Source organism: Onychostoma macrolepis, chromosome 22 (genome assembly GCF_012432095.1).
Source record: "Onychostoma macrolepis isolate SWU-2019 chromosome 22, ASM1243209v1, whole genome shotgun sequence".
Classification (NCBI taxonomy): domain Eukaryota; kingdom Metazoa; phylum Chordata; class Actinopteri; order Cypriniformes; family Cyprinidae; genus Onychostoma; species Onychostoma macrolepis.
This window is the reverse complement of record NC_081176.1, coordinates 28474394-28491044: the sequence shown is the minus strand read 5'-3', so window position 1 is coordinate 28491044 and position 16651 is coordinate 28474394.

The following is a 16651-nucleotide window of genomic DNA, read 5'->3' as shown; positions in this document are numbered from 1 at the left end:
TAGACTAGAAAACTTTGTTGGCATTAGTGGAAGTGCATTAGCATGGTTCAAATCGTACTTATCTGACCGCCATCAGTTCGTAGCAGTGAATGAAGAGGTATCATATCGATCACAAGTGCAGTATGGAGTACCTCAAGGCTCAATACTAGGGCCGTTACTTTTCACGCTTAACATGTTACCCTTAGGAAATATCATCAGGAAACACTGTGTTAGCTTTCACTGTTATGCTGATGATACTCAGATCTATATTTCTTCGCCGCCCGGAGAAACACACCAAATTGAGAAACTAACGAAATGTATAGTCGATATAAAAAACTGGATGACGAGTAATTTCTTACTGCTAAATTCTGAAAAAAACGGATGTGTTAATTATCGGACCTAAAACCCCCACATGTAATAACTTAGAACACTGTCTAACACTTGATGGCTGCTCTGTAAATTCTTCGTCATCAGTTAGGAACCAAGATGTGCTGTTTGATAGCAATCTTTCTTTTGACAGCCATGTTTCTAGCATTTGTAAAACTGCATTTTTTCATCTTAAAAATATATCTAAATTGAGACCTATGCTCTAAAAGTAAAATGCAGGCTAGATTATTGTAATGCTTTATTGGGTGGTTGTTCTGCATGCTTAATAAACAAACTCCAGATGGTCCAAAATGCAGCAGCTAGAGTTCTTACTAGAACCAGGAAGTATGACCACATTAGCCCGGTTCTGTCAACACTGCACTGGCTCCCTATTATACATATACAGCTCTTATCGCATTATAGTCCTCCACGTCCACTGCGTTCTCAAAACTCTGGCCATTTGATAATACCTAGAATATCAAAATCGACTGCGGGTGGCAGATCCTTTTCCTATATAGCGCCAAAACTCTGGAACAGTCTACCTAACACTGTTCGGGAGGCAGACACACTCTGTCAGTTTAAATCTAGATTAAAGACCCATCTCTTTAACCTGGTTTACACATAATACACTAATATGCTTCTAATATTCAAATCCGTTAAAGGATTGTTAGGCTGCATTAATTAGGTCAACCGGAACCGGGAACACTTCCCATAACACCCGATGTACTTGTTACATCGTGAGAAGAATGGCATCTACGCTAATATTAGTCTGTTTCTTTCTTATTCCGAGACCACCGTAGCCACCCGATCCAGTCTGTATCCAGATCAGATGGTTACTGCAGTCACCCGGATCCAGTCCGTATCCAGATCAGATTGTGGATCAGCACCTAGAGACGACCTCTACAGCCCTGAACGTCAGCGGAGATCAGGACACCTAGATGAGCCCCAGAGACAGATCCCCAGTGAAGACCTTGTCACCTAGACAGCCATTGGGACAAGACCTCGGGAACCAAATGAGTCCTTTACACAATCTGACTTTGCTGCAGTTGGAATTGAACTGCTGGTTCGTCTGGTCAGAGGAGAACTGGCCCCCCGACTGAGCCTGGTTTCTCCCAAGGTTTTTTTCTCCATTCTGTCACAGAGGGAGTTTTGGTTCCTTGTCGCTGTTGCCTCTGGCTTGCTTAGTTGGGGACACTTAATTTCCAGCGATATCGTCGACGTGATTGCACAGATACTAATTAAACTGAACTGAGCTGGATGATGACATTGAATTTAATAATGGTGATGGTTGAGGAGATTCCCCCCTTATATGTTAAGCGCTTTGAGTACCCAGAAAAGTGCTATATAAATGTAACAAATTATTAATTAATAATTAAATGCCTTTAACTGAAAATTGAGTGATTAATCTTGTCATTTTACATTATTGACATTATACTATTGATACATTATTTCCTATTTTGATATTGGAAAGTTGCTTTGACACAATCTGTATTGTTAAAAGCGCTATATAAATAAAGGTGACTTGACTTGACTTGGAGGGAGCTGAAGGTTCGAGTTACCAAACATCAGCCTCGAAACCTTAATGACTTGGAGAGGATCTGCAAAGAGGAGTGGGACAAAATCCCTCCTGAGATGTGTGCAAACCTGATGGCCAACTACAAGAAACGTCTGACCTCTGTGATTGCCAGCAAGGGTTTTGCCACCAAGTACTAAGTCATGTTTTGCGAAGGGGTCAAATACTTATTTCACTCATTAAAATGCAAATCAATTTATAACTTTTTTTAAATGTGTTTTTTCTGGATTTTTTTTGTTGTTATTCTGTCTCTCACTGTTCAAATAAACCTACCATTCAAATTATAGACTGATCATTTCTTTGTCAGTGGGCAAACATACAAAATCAGCAGGGGATCAAATAATTGTTTTCCCCCACTGTGTGTGTGTGTGTATGTATGTGTATATATATATATATATATATATATATATATATATATATATATATATATATATATAAGGCCATTATTCAAAATATCTGTATATAAATGTATAAATCCAGGATGAGGTAATTATAATATTTACTGTATATGGTTTTTAAAATAAATAAATACACTACATGGAAAAGAGAAACTAGGATATTATTCAAAATATCTGTATATAAATATATAAATGCAGGATAATTAATTGTAATATATGCTATATACATTTTAATAAATAAATAAACTTAATGGAAAAGAGCAGGACATATTCAAAATATCTGTATAGAAATGCAAGTGAGGTAATTATAATATATTGTTTTCAAAATACTTAAATATTTTAAACAAACAAAAACAAATTATAACAAATAATAATAATAATAAAACAATGTGGAAATAAACACCCATGATGTCTGTATATAAGTATAAGTGCAGGTGAGGTAATTATTAAATAAATAAACAAATAAATAAATACATACATTAATAAAAATAAATAAATAAAAGACAACATAAATGACAGACTTTTTCATTTTGCTTGAGCTGTGCTTTTAACTAATCAATTACACAGATTCTCAAGCAGAATATTGATCTTACATCAAAACTAATTCCGGTTCCTCTCATTTGACAAATTACTCTCGATGGGGGGCTGAAATCTGCCTGCATATATGCCAAAAGATGCCAAAAACACAGTAAACACAGACTGCTGAAATAACAGAGAAGCTCCTTTAGGAGAAGATCTCTGTTTGCAGCTCGCCTAGTTCACTGTTAAACACTTCAGGGCCGTTTCGTTTATCTGTCCACCTTTCCAATAAAAAAAAAAAAATACATTTTTGATATAACAAAAGACAAGCAAATGAAGGAAGTGAAAAATCCTCAGGAAGAATTTCATGCATTTATTTTTTTTTTTTTTCCAGAGGTAAACCGATCCATTTTGTCGATAGTATAGCTCCCCTAGAGGAGTGGACAGGAATTGCAGAAATAAATCCATTTCTCGCCCCCTCCTTCTCTTTCTGTGCCATAGAAAAGCTCTAAGCAGTCTTGTCAGAGCATAATCACAATCTCGCTAAGCAGCCTTCCTCGCGGTTTTATTACAAAATGGAAGACAGACATTAATTTCGCTACAAAGGCTAAATTTGAAACCCGGAGACTTTGCCTGATTACTGAGCGTCGAGCTGACAGATAGACTTGAGGACCGGCTATATAAACCCAACAGGCCTTCTGGAACAAGAGGGACGACCAAACAATTCCCTGCTCTCATTTGGGGATCAATACAGATGCCCCCTGCTTCATCTCCCCCAAATCCTCCATCTCGAATAAGCAGGCAATGTGCTAAGCAAACCTGCTTCCTGACATATTTACTCACAGTGACAAATAAGAGTGTCTTAAAAAATAAGAATGGCCTAATAATAATAATAATAATTATCATCATCATCATCCTTATCTAATTAAAAATGTGACAAAATAGATGAATGTTACTTATACTGAATGAATGAATAAATAAAATACATTTGTCCTTTTGGCCTAAAATGAAAAGGAAATGGGGTCCAAGTTTGAAAATATTAATGAATTATTATTATTATGAACATAATAATGATAATAAAAAAAAAAACATTCTTAAAAATGTGTAAAAAATAAATAAATAAATAAATCCTATCAAGAATGATAATTATATAATTTCTATTTTATGATAATAGTTACAATTATTACAATAACTTGGTGGAAAGTGGATTTTGTATGATTACGCACGATTTATGTTTGATATTATTGTTGTTGTTGTTTAAAAATCTAAATTATTTTAAATCCTGATATTAAAATTGTTAATCACAGAAGAGGTAAATTCATGTCACTTTATGTATGAACTGTATCTTTTCTGTATTAAATAAACATTACATTTGCAGTCAGCTACACTTGAGAATACGTATCAAGAGAACTTTTTACTGCGATATTTATTTCTTTTAACCACTTTGAGGTGCTACCACATGTAAAATATTCATCTTAATTCTCCTAATTGTTATCTATTATTCATGAGTGGTTTTTACTCATTGTAATTGCAGCACTATGCAGAAAGGCTGTGGATGTTGAATGTTGAAACGATCTTAACTCACCGGCTGGCCATCACAGCCATCAACGCTGTGACACTAAGCGCTTCAATAAAGCGCAACCTTGATTCACTGATGCCCAGGAAGCGTTAAAGTTTTCTCAGGTCGAATCTGGCTCGTAAACATCCAAGACAAGCTTTCCACTGAAGTGATGCTCTCATGAGGTCAATGGCATCTTTTTATTGCTTTGTTAAGTTTAATGTTTGCATTGTAAAGCTGGAAATATCTAATAAAAATCTGGGAGCAGACAGAGTAATACCCCTCTCAACCTTGTATGTGGCATGGAAACCGACGGCCTATTACACTGCTTTGTATTGTCTGGAATTGGTTTTCTATGAATAAGTATCTACGGTGAATTGGGCTGCAGGAAACATCCATTAAAAGGCAAGCCATATTGTTATGGGGAGACTGTAAACCTCTTAATCTAAATTTCCTTGATATTCTTATATTCCACATCCTCTGTATGTGAAATCAAAAAAGACAAGGTGATATAGAACCACCATGTATGTCTGTAATTATTTGGATGTGTCTACTAGACATTAGAAATGAGTTATAACAACCATGAGAATACAGGACGGTTTCAAACTGGTTTTAGGCAGAAAATTGGATGACGTTTACAGCTGATGGTGTAGATCAAATAATATTTTGCTATTTTCTTTTCTGGTGGCAATAGTATTTAGGTATGTTTTGAGTATTGAAGAAAAAAAAAAGAAAAGAAAAGAAGTGAAAAAAACTAAGAAAATAAAAACAAAAAAAATACAATAATCAAACAAAAAACAAAACATATAAAACTAAAATAAATCAAAAACAGAAACAAAATAAAATAAAAAACAATGCAAAACAAAAAAAAACAATACAAAACAAAAGGGAAATAAAAATATATACAACAAGAACTGAAACAAAACAAAACAATGTAAAGCAAACCAGAAAACATAAAAAAAACACACAAAGAAAACAAAAACAATGCAAAACAATCCAAAAAACAATCCAAATCAAAAAGGAAAACAAACACAACACCAAACAAAAGAAAAGTAAAACCAAAAGTGTAAACAATTTGGGAGATGGACATGACTAAAAATAAAATTAAATAAAATAAATAAAATAAAAAAATAAAAATAAAACAAAATAAAATGGAGAAGTGACTTTCAAGATGAAGATGTTTGTTTGTGGTTGTTTTAGTTTCTGTCTTCCTACCTGTGTAGTTCATTTGTCTTTATCAGTTAATCATCCTCGTCTGTCCTTGGTTAGTCACCCTACTTAAGTTCTCCTCTCTGTTCTGGACTTTGTCGGGTATTGCACATGTTTCTGCTATTTGGATGTTATCTTCCTCTGCCTATGCATTATCATTAAAAGCATAGTACATGACTGCTAAGGACATTTTAGTGATCATTTCAAAATGGTAATGTCAGCGACGTCAGTTTCAACAATCTTTTCATTGCATTTCGGCTGCAATTCGCATTGCTCCTCTATGAGACGGTTTAGTAATGCACATCCTTTTGCATCGCTCGCTCTCTCTGTCTGTCTGGATTTAGCATCAGCTTCTGAAGAGCCAGTGTCTTTGACTCGGATATAAAGCAGGTCATTGGGCAGGCAGCAACATGGTTAGTTCTGCAGAAGGGTTTCACTTCAAATGCTGGGGGTGGAAAATGTCATGACGGCGAACGGATGGTTTTCAGAGCTGCCAACCAGGCTTTAGGAGCAGTGGACCAAGAGGAGACACAGAGGACCTCAGCCCTCCTTCTAATTAACTATTTAACACCTTAGATTAAGAAAACAGTGAATTATTGAAAGCACGGAGCGCGGTGGAACTGGGAAGGGCACAGCAGAAAGCCACACTGTACTGTAAAAGAGCTGAATGTGTCGCAGCATGTTAAACGCCTTGAGAAATGAGGCAGTGCTGCGCCAGAATATAATATGTAATATGCAATAAATTAAATACAACCAGCTATCAAAAAGACAAGAAATCACTTACAAAGAATTACAAAGAGTGATTTTTAACATAAAATCTCACGGCATGGACATGCAGAGCAGCCGTTGTCATTCGGTTTTAGTCTGAATGTCATGTGGCGACCCAACAAAAGATCAGAATGGCTTATAAAGCTATATGGATTTCAGGAAAATAAAATAAAATAAAAAGTAACAAATAAATCATGTAAAAAATAAAATAAAATGATTCAAAAGAACACAGCAGATTGAATAGGAAAGCGATATGGTTAGCTGCATTTTATTATTTGTATTCAAATAATATAATTACATACTAATGTACCCATTATCCATGATGCTATCAGAACAGATCTGTCACCAATTATTTAGCGAGCACTGATTCAAATAAAGTCTGTGACTTTCCCATCATGCCCACACCAGATGAAAAAAGAGAATATACAGAGGTTGTTGATTCAATATGAAATATTATTGTGTTGCCTAAAATGCGTTTTGCAGCAGAGATGAAGCTGATTTTACACATCAATGCTTTTGCATTATGAGGCAGACAGAAATCATACCTGAGCTGTATCTATTTGCGACAGGAGAATGGCCAGAAATGTGCCGATCTATTTGTGAAGTGGGAATGATGAGCATTGCATCTTCCCACAAAAAAGACTTAATTTTTATTATCCCTTAGCAGTATTAGTTAGCATATGTATGCTAACTAAACATATATATATATATACACATATACATATATACCGCGTGCAGAATTATTAGGCAAGTTGATATTCTGGTCTTTTTTTTTTTTTTTTTTCCAAGAACATAACTACTATTGATTTTGTATTTAATCATTTATAAGTGACAGTATAATTGTCCATGAAGGCTGAAAGTCAAAAACTCCTTATATTCAGGTGTGCAGGATTATTAGGCAGGTTTTCTTTTACAGACACAATGAGCCAAAAAAAGAGATTTAACTTAGACTAAAAGTCAAAAGTTATTAAATGCCCATGAGAAGGATGCAATACCAATGCAATAATAGAATTAGCAAAGTTAAGACATGACCATTAGGCAGCAAAATGCTCATTGGGTCAGCACGGTCAGAAAAAAAACAGGTGGAGAATAAAAGCCACGTTAACTGCAAAAGAATTAAGAATAAAGGTGAAGTCTGCAAGACAGACTTTTCAGGATAGGACATGTACTAAAAATGAGCTCCTAAAACTTACTGCCAGATTCTGGAAGATAAATTCTTCAAACAGTGGTACAAGACGATGTGGTGCTGGTCCTTCAAGAGTCACTCTCAACTTATCTGTCCATAAAGCCTATAAAAAAAAAAAAAAAATCAGTCTTTATGTATTTCACAACATTTCAGCATGTTATTCTTATTAAGTGAGAGTCATTTTAAATATTTTTTTACCCAAGCAAAGTCTCTGAGAACCTGACACCTTGCACTTCTGGAAACTCCAGGAAGGTTGCAGTTCTGGAAAGACTAAATGGTTCCTGATGGTTTCTCACTTAATTCTTCACCTTAATTATTTTGCAGTTAACGTGTCTTTTCTTCTCCACCTGTTTTTTTTTTTTTTCTGACCGTGCTGACCGAATGAGCATTTTGCTGCCTAATGGTCATGTCTTAACTTTGCTAATTCTATTATTGCATTGGTATTGCATCGTTCTCATGGGCATTTAATAACTTTTGACTTTTAGTCTAAGTTAAATCTCTTTTTTTGGCTCATTGTGCCCGTAAAAGAAAACCTGCCTAATAATTCTGCACACCTGAATATAAGGAGTTTTTGACTTTCAGACTTCATGGACAATTATACTGTCACTTATAAATGATTAAATACAAAATCAATAGTAGTTATTAAGATTGATGTGGTTTGGAATTGGTAAAATGTTCTTGGAAAAAAAATATATGACCAGAATATCAACTTGCCTAATAATTCGGACGCAGTGTATATGAACCTTGTCATTATTTTAGATCAAGCATATTCAATTAAAGTTTTTCTTCTTCTTCTTCTTTTTTCTTTCCCAGATCTAAAATATCAACTAACAACATTTTAGGGATCAATATGCTCCTTAAACCAAACAAAACACACACAAAAAAAGCAAAAAGCAAAGCAAAAGACAAAATAAAACAACAGAAAAACACAACAAAAAGCAAATCAAAGGGAGGAGGAAAAAAAAAGCAAAACAAAAGGCACAAAAAAAAAAAATTCATTCATTAAAATATAAAATAAATAAAAAATGTTTATGTGCATTAATGAAATGTAAATTGCAAAGTGAAATAAATAAATAAATTCCTTTATTTATGGAAAAGCTGGAAAAATGTATGGAAAATATGTTATTAATAACTTACTGGCGTAACTATATAACCTACAGAAAATCTTCACTACTAATGCACAATCACTGATGGAAACAGACAAGCAGAATAATACAAACAGTAAAGGTTTTCAAAGCTTTAAAAAAATATAAATAAACATTTCAGTAACGAAAATAGAACATTTGTCTTTAATAATGTTCTCTAAATGTTATTTCTATATCATTTGAGGATAATTTTTCTAAAATATTTTAGTTGGACATTCGCCTAATATATAAACATTACAACTTACTGCTTGTTTAACTTTCAGAGAACATTTAAAAGTAACATTCACATAATTTTTGGACTAAATGGCTTTTTCTCTAATACTCATAATAAAGAAAAGAAAAGAAAAAAAAAAACTAGACATTGAGAAAACATTTAGAAATAACAGTTCACAACTTGATGAGAATACTAGTAAATCCCAGTTCTAAATATCAGTGCTCTCAACCAATCCATTTCAAAGACAGGAACTTACTATTGTACAATTGATAATACAGTGAATTAAATACTTAGGAATACTAACGTGAGAAAAGATTCATCCTCAGAGTGCAATTATTAAGATGTTTGTTATCGGTTCGTAATTGCATCTGGATATATGGAGCGCTTAACTGAAAAAGGAGCTTTAGGGGAGCATTCGTAAGCCACCTGCACATTGCAGAATTCATTGTCGGAGAACATCTGTGCGTTGAAAACAGAAATAAAAATAATGAGGGAGATTATCTTTCCATTGAAGCCTCTACTTTGCTAAAGAGAGTTCATAATTACACTGTCAGGACACAGGGCCGCATGTGCTGTTGATACTTTAAAAATGCTTATAGATATATCCTCTGCTTCGTGTTTCTGGCCTCAACGGATTTAAATATGAAAAATAAGGCGGCACAGGAGTACTTTTAATTGCCTATATGAAAGGGCTTATCAGACATTAAAAGCAGCCGTACATCATAAGCAGACACACACGAGCACACAAACACACACGTATGAATAGATCAAACCTGGCAACTCATAGCAACATTAATACTGCTAATTAGACTCTGCTTTCAAAAAGCTTAGAGTACCGTTTCAGGTCTTGGGGTTTAATTATGATCTTGGAGCATACGTGTGTGTGTGTGTGTGTTTTTGTGTGAGTTGAACTATTCGTCTCAAATGAAGTGGAATATTCTCCCCAAGTGCTATGCATCTACCTATCTGCCTTTGTAGGTCTTCACAGCAGGGCATTCTTCCATTACGCTAATGAGTGAGGAAATGAATCGCTTCTAAACAGACCTCACTGCCCCAGGTGAAAACAGGTTTCCCATATGAGCGAGAAGATCACTGGGCCCTGTGGCGCCACATCTCACATTGTAACCTAAAAAGGAACATTGAGTCTAATGATTTTGCATTGAAAAACCTCAGCCATGTCTGTAAAACATGCATTGAAATATTGATCCAACAAATCAACGTTTCCTTCCGTCAGCTGGTGCATCCAGGTTGTTTGCCCATCTGAAACCCAATAAAATTTTTTAATTTATTGTCTTTCTATTAGTGGTCTTATTATTACTGTCTTTATTGTGTTTTTTGCAAGAAAGTCATCATGGACATCATACATAGGGTTAGGAATTTTAACAAAAAGTATGTAACTCTTGCAAGATTTGTACTACGGAAATTAAATAATATCCTAGCGCATCCACCCATCATAAAAGTAATCCAAATAACCCCAATGGGTTAATGAACGCCTTCTGAAGTGAAGCAAAAAACTACCATCACTGGCTTCTGACAACTGCTGTATATGCGTTCATGAGAGATGCGAGTTATAACTCAAAATGCTAGTTTTGATTAGTAATTGGGCTGGTTTTCTTTCTTAGACCTGGCAACCCTGTTTCTGTGTCAGTGCATCTTGGATTGATTAGCCAAATGTATAGTATAAATACAGATATTGGATATGGGTCACTTTTATGCTCATTATTATGTGGGGGGCTGTCGTGGCCTAATGGTTAGAGAGTCGGACTTATAACCCAAAGATTGTGGGTTTGAGTCTTGGTACAGGTAGGGATTGTAGGTTTGGGGAGTGAATGACTTGCTCTCTCTTCCACCTTCAATTCCATGACTGAAGAGCAGTTTACATCATCTTTCCTTTTTAACAGATGTAAACTGCTCGTCCAAAAATTTGGATATAGTCAACAAATCGGAATTGGGCATCAAGACTTGCAGTGTAAATGTGACCAAGGAGGACCACTCTAGAAACCACCCACAACTAACTAGCAATTACATATAAACACCATAGCAATTACCCACAACCACATAGAAACTAAATATAAACACTCAGACAACCATCCATAATGCCATAATAATGCCCAGGCAATCACCCACAGCCATATAGCAACCATAAAGAAACACCCTGGCAGACACTCACAACCCCCTTGCAACTGCATAGCAACTACCTGGCAACCAACCACACCCCCATATCAACTAGATGGGGGGAATAAAATTGGAAACCACCCACAAACCCATAGCAGCCACATAGCAATGTCCTGGTAACCAGCCATAACCGTCTAGCAACACCTTAAAAACAATCTGGCAGTCATTCACAACACCCTAGAAACCGCATATCAACTCCCTGGCAACCACCCACATACCCATATCAATCAGATACAAATACTTTGGCAATCAGCCACAACCCCATAGAAACACCCTGGCAGCCAACCACAATCTTAGAGCAACTGCTTATAAACAACCTGTAAACCACCCAAAACCCCACAGTAACCACATATACAGACCCTGGCAACCACCCACAATCCACATATAAAACACCTAACAAATGCATAAAAACTCCCTGGCAACCACCCACATTCCCAGCAATCAGACAGAAACACCCTGGCAAGTATGCAAAGCTCAGTGGTATCTACATATAAACATCTTGGCAACCACCCAAAAACCTATAGCCACCACACAGAAAAACCCTAGCAACTGCAAAGAAACACCTTAGTGACAACCCACATTCCCATATATCAGTCAGATAGAAACATTCTGGCAACCATGCAAAGCCAACTAGCATGTGCATATAAAACCCTGGCAACAATCCACAACTTCACAGCAACCACATAGCAACTCCCTAGCAACCACTCACATTCCAATCAATCAGATAGAAACACTCTGGCAACCCCACACAACACACTAGTAATCATTTATAAAAGCTCTGGCAACCATCCTCAACCACATAGAAAGACCCCAGCAACCGCATAAAAACTCCCTGGCATCCATCCACACTCCAATCAATCAGAACTACTCTGGAAAACACCCAAACTCCCATTTATCAATCAGATACAAACACTCTGGCAACCACGCACAACCCCATAGTAATCAGATAGAGAAACCCTAGCAACCACATAGCAACTCCCTGGCAACCACCCACACTCCAATACAGTATATCAATCAGATAGAAACACTCTGGCAACCACCCACAACCCCATAGCAACAACATTGAGAAATCTTGGCAACTGCATAGCGACTCCCTGGCAACCACCCACATTCCCATATACCAATCAGATATAAACACCCTGGCAACCACACGCAACCACATAGAGAAACCCTAGCAACTCCCTGGTAACCACCCACACTCCCATACATTATATCAATCAGATAGAAACACTCACAGAAACCACATAAACACCCTGGCAACCACACACAACCCCATAGCAACCACATAGAGAAACCCTAGAAACTGCATAGCAACTCCCTGGTAACCACCCACAATCCAATACAGTATATCAATCAGATAGAAACACTCTGGCAACCTCCCACACTCCTCTATCATTCAGACTGAAGCATATAAAGCCTGGCAACCACCTACAACCCCATGGCAATCGCAAAGCAACGTTCTGGCAGCATCCTAGCATGATGGCAGGGATTTTTGCATGGTCAAACACAGCTGACATTTTCTTCTACTACTGTGAAAATGTATTTATTTTTACAATATTGGACCTCATTTCTACACAGTGCTTGAAGTTATACAAGAACATCAGTGCGTCGGATGTCTTTTCTCTCCAGAAACGGGCCTACTGTTCAGGAAATAAAAATATAAATTATGGTTATTGTCTACTGATGAGATGGTTACTGCAGCACTTTCAGCTGAAGTATTTGGACTGTCTACTGCATTCAAAGCGAGGTATGCATGCAGTAGTTTCAAAGGACATCATTTATTGATCTCGTTCTGTGTGGGCTCGTTGTGTATGGCACAGTTTAGAATAACACAAGTATGTCTCTCCAGAGAGGACACTTGGCGATTTAAGGTCTTGCAGAAGCACGATGCACTTTGAAAATAACTTGGAAATCATTGCTAAAGTGAATGATGAAAACAACAACACTAATAACAACAAATTACACTTCAATGTCTACTACTTTAGATGATTTGAAGTGAGAGTCAATGCGTCAACCACTCTACATGCAGAACACATTGATGCCAAACTGTAAAACAGATTGTATCTTGGAATTTAAAGGCTTGATAATGAGATTCTGGAATATAATAACCCTCGTCTTATCCTTTTACAGCTTCTGAGCAGACAGGAACAATAGAGAAGGAATGACAGAAGGTCATGTTCAACGACTTGCCGGTGTGCGCCGAGACTAAATGTATCTACTGCCCCTCTTTGTTTCAGCGTTCAGCAAGTTCCCTACAACCCTACAGGCACAAAAAGGGAGTGGGTGGACATTACCGATAAAAAGCAATTAATACCCGCAGTCCATAATTAGAAGATATGACAAAGTAAGAGAACTTTTACAGCAGCCTAAACAAAAGACTCTAGTGTAGGAGGGCTGAATCTCTTTTAGCATCACCACACAAGGGCAATGGACTCCTGCTGAACGCTAGAACAAAATAGAATATAATAGAACAGGTCAGAATAGAATAGAATAGAATAGAATAGAATAGAATATTTTTGAAAAACTACAGAGAAAGAAAAGGTGTCTTATATCAAGAAGCTTCAGAGGTTTGACAGTAATAAATTAGCCAGAGGTGAGGTGTTTGATATAAGGGCTTTCTGGAACACCTACGCAAAAGAAAAAGCCAAGAGAATTAATACAGTATGATCCTGTTTTTCATCATGTATATCACCCTATGCTAAGCATGTTTTTCACTCACTTCTATAATGTTCTGTCTTTGATGATTTATGAGGTTTGACTGAAGGGGGCCATCATGCAATGCCAATACGGTTACCGTTTTTTAAATGAAAATTTAAACAATTATATATTACATTTAATATAATAAATATCTACAAGTAACACCCTTTCAAAGTGTGCAACATGTGCTTTTGTGAACTTGACTATTAGCTAGTAATTAGCAAATTTGTTTGAAACAGTCAAATCTATTACTGTCAACCTGTTACTTTTTTAGAGTAACAGGTTTTGACATTTGGGTACCAGGGATGACATACAGAAGATTATGTTTCACTCTGTTTTTAAAGATTGTTTGTGTAAAATTAAAACATTTTAAAGGTCACCCTGGGTGTATTACTGACCTAATGCCTGTATCATTCAATGGCATATGAGCATCAGTTACATTTTTAATTAGTATCTCTAACGGGACGAATGAGACGTGAGGCGTGCGGATCCATGTGCAGAGCTTTATTTAACAGACGTGGTCACAATCACAGGCAGGGTCAAATATCAGTAAACAGATATGTTGAGGGCAAGACACAAGAGTATTCAGAGAGCATGTGTGGGTCATCGATCGGCAAACAATATCCAAAGGGCTTGACAAGAGGGGTAATCCGAGTACACGAGCAATAGTCCAGGCAGGGGCAAACAGAGTCCAAACGGCAAGACGATAGGGCAATCCAAAAATACAAAGCAAGAATAAAAACACAGCTAAACAGGCTAGGCAAGACTAAGACTAAGACTAGGAGTGGCTCCGTAAAGAAGCTATCAGTTATGACTGTGATAAACGCTAAACAATACTCAGCAGAGAGAAAGAGGAAGTCCATGGTTTAAGTAGCATGTCTAATGGGAATCAGCTGTGTAATCAGTGCATTCAGCTGTGTGTGTCATCAGTGCAATGGATGATGGGAACTGTAGTCCGGGATGAAGTGCAACAGTTAGTGTAGTGCAAGAGTTAATGTAATTGGAGGGCGATCTCTGGTGGCAAATGGACAGAAGGCCATGGACAGGATTCGTGACAGAGCCCACCCCCCCAAGGAGCGGCTTCCAGACGCTCCAAACAGTCTATAATCCAGGAGGGTGGGGGAGCGGAGGCGGAACAGGGGGAGAGAAGGAGGGCCAGGTCTATGAGGAAGTGGAGAGACTGGGGACTGGGGCCGAGCAGAGCTCTAAGGCAGAGCAGGGAACCAGGGCAGAAACAGCAGAACAGGAAGCAAGGGCGGAACCAATAGAGCAGGAACCCAGAGCGGAGCCGACGGAACTGGAGCCCACCAGGGCAGAGCAGACGGAACAGGAGCCCACCAGGGCAGAGCAGAAGACCACCAGGCCGGAGAAGACAAGTCAGATGACCACAACAGATCAGATGGATCAGGGACCTCTGGCAGAGACTGGGACCTAGGGAAAATGACTGAAACTGGACAGACAAACAGTTCACCAACAGGCTTATTGACTGGGGCTGGCAAGGTAGACGGGTCAACAGAATTCTGTCAGAATGATCTCTATGGCATTGACAGGGTTAACGTGAAAGACATGGGGTACATTTATAGTCTCTGGCCTCAAGACAGGCAGGGTTAAGGGTTCAAAGGCGGGTTTTTGGGCTGTGACAGACAGGGCTGAAAGTTCCATGTTAGGTTAATTGAGAGTGGCTGAACAGACAGACTGTTCAATATTGGTTACAGATAGTTCAAAATCAAACTTATTGACTGAAACTGAATAGACAGACGGTTCACTAATGGTCTCTTTGGGAATGACAGGGTTAACAGGGCATATAGAAAGTTCAATGAAGGTTTCCATGGTAGTGACAGGCATGGATGAATGTTCCTAAACGACCATTGTAGCCGCAGCAGGACAGTCAGGAAGTTCATAGGCGACATCCTCGGGGGTGATTGAAGGACTGCCCTTAAAGATCTGGGTTCAACAGACAGGAGGTGACAAGACTCTGGACGATCAGCTGTAACGTGACGTGACTCTGGAAGATCAGTTGAGACGTGACGAGACTCTGAATGATCAGCTGAGACTTGACATGACTCTGGAAGATCAGCTGAGATGTGACGAGACTCTGGGAGATCAGCTGAGACGTGACGAGACTCTGGAAGATCAGCTGAGATGTGACGGGACTCTGGAAGATCAGCTGAGATGTGACGGGACTCTGGGAGATCAGCTGAGACGTGACAAGACTCTGGACGATAAGCTACAATGTGGCGAGACTCTGGACGAACAGCTGTGACGTGACTTGATTCATGACGACCAATTGTGACTTGACTTAGCTCGTGAAGATCAACTGTGACTTGACCTAGTTCATGAAGATCAACTGTGACTTGACTTGATTCATGACGATCAACTGTGACTTGACTTAGCTCATGAAGATCAACTGTAGCTTAACTTGACTCATGAAGATCAGCAGTGATTTGATTTTATTGAACTTGACTCATGAAGATTAACTATGACTTGGCTTGATTACTGAAGATCAACTGTGATGGCCATTTTGCGATCGGGCTCCACTGTTGCCGCCATTTTGTGCTCATGCTCTAGTGCGGCTGCCATTACATGAGTGAGTGCGCATCAGCTATGACTGTGATAAATGATAAACAATACTCGGCAGAGAAAAAGAGGAAGTTCATGGTTTAAGTAGCATGTCTGATGGGAATCAGCTGTGTAATCAGTGCATTCAGCTGTGTGTGTGTCATCAGTGCAATGGATGATGGGAACTGTAGTCCGGGGTGAAGTGCAACAGTTAGTGTAGTGCAAGAGTCAATGTAATCGGAGGGCGACCTCTGGTGGCAAGTGGATGGAAGGCCATGGACAGGATTCGTGACAGTATCGTTGGT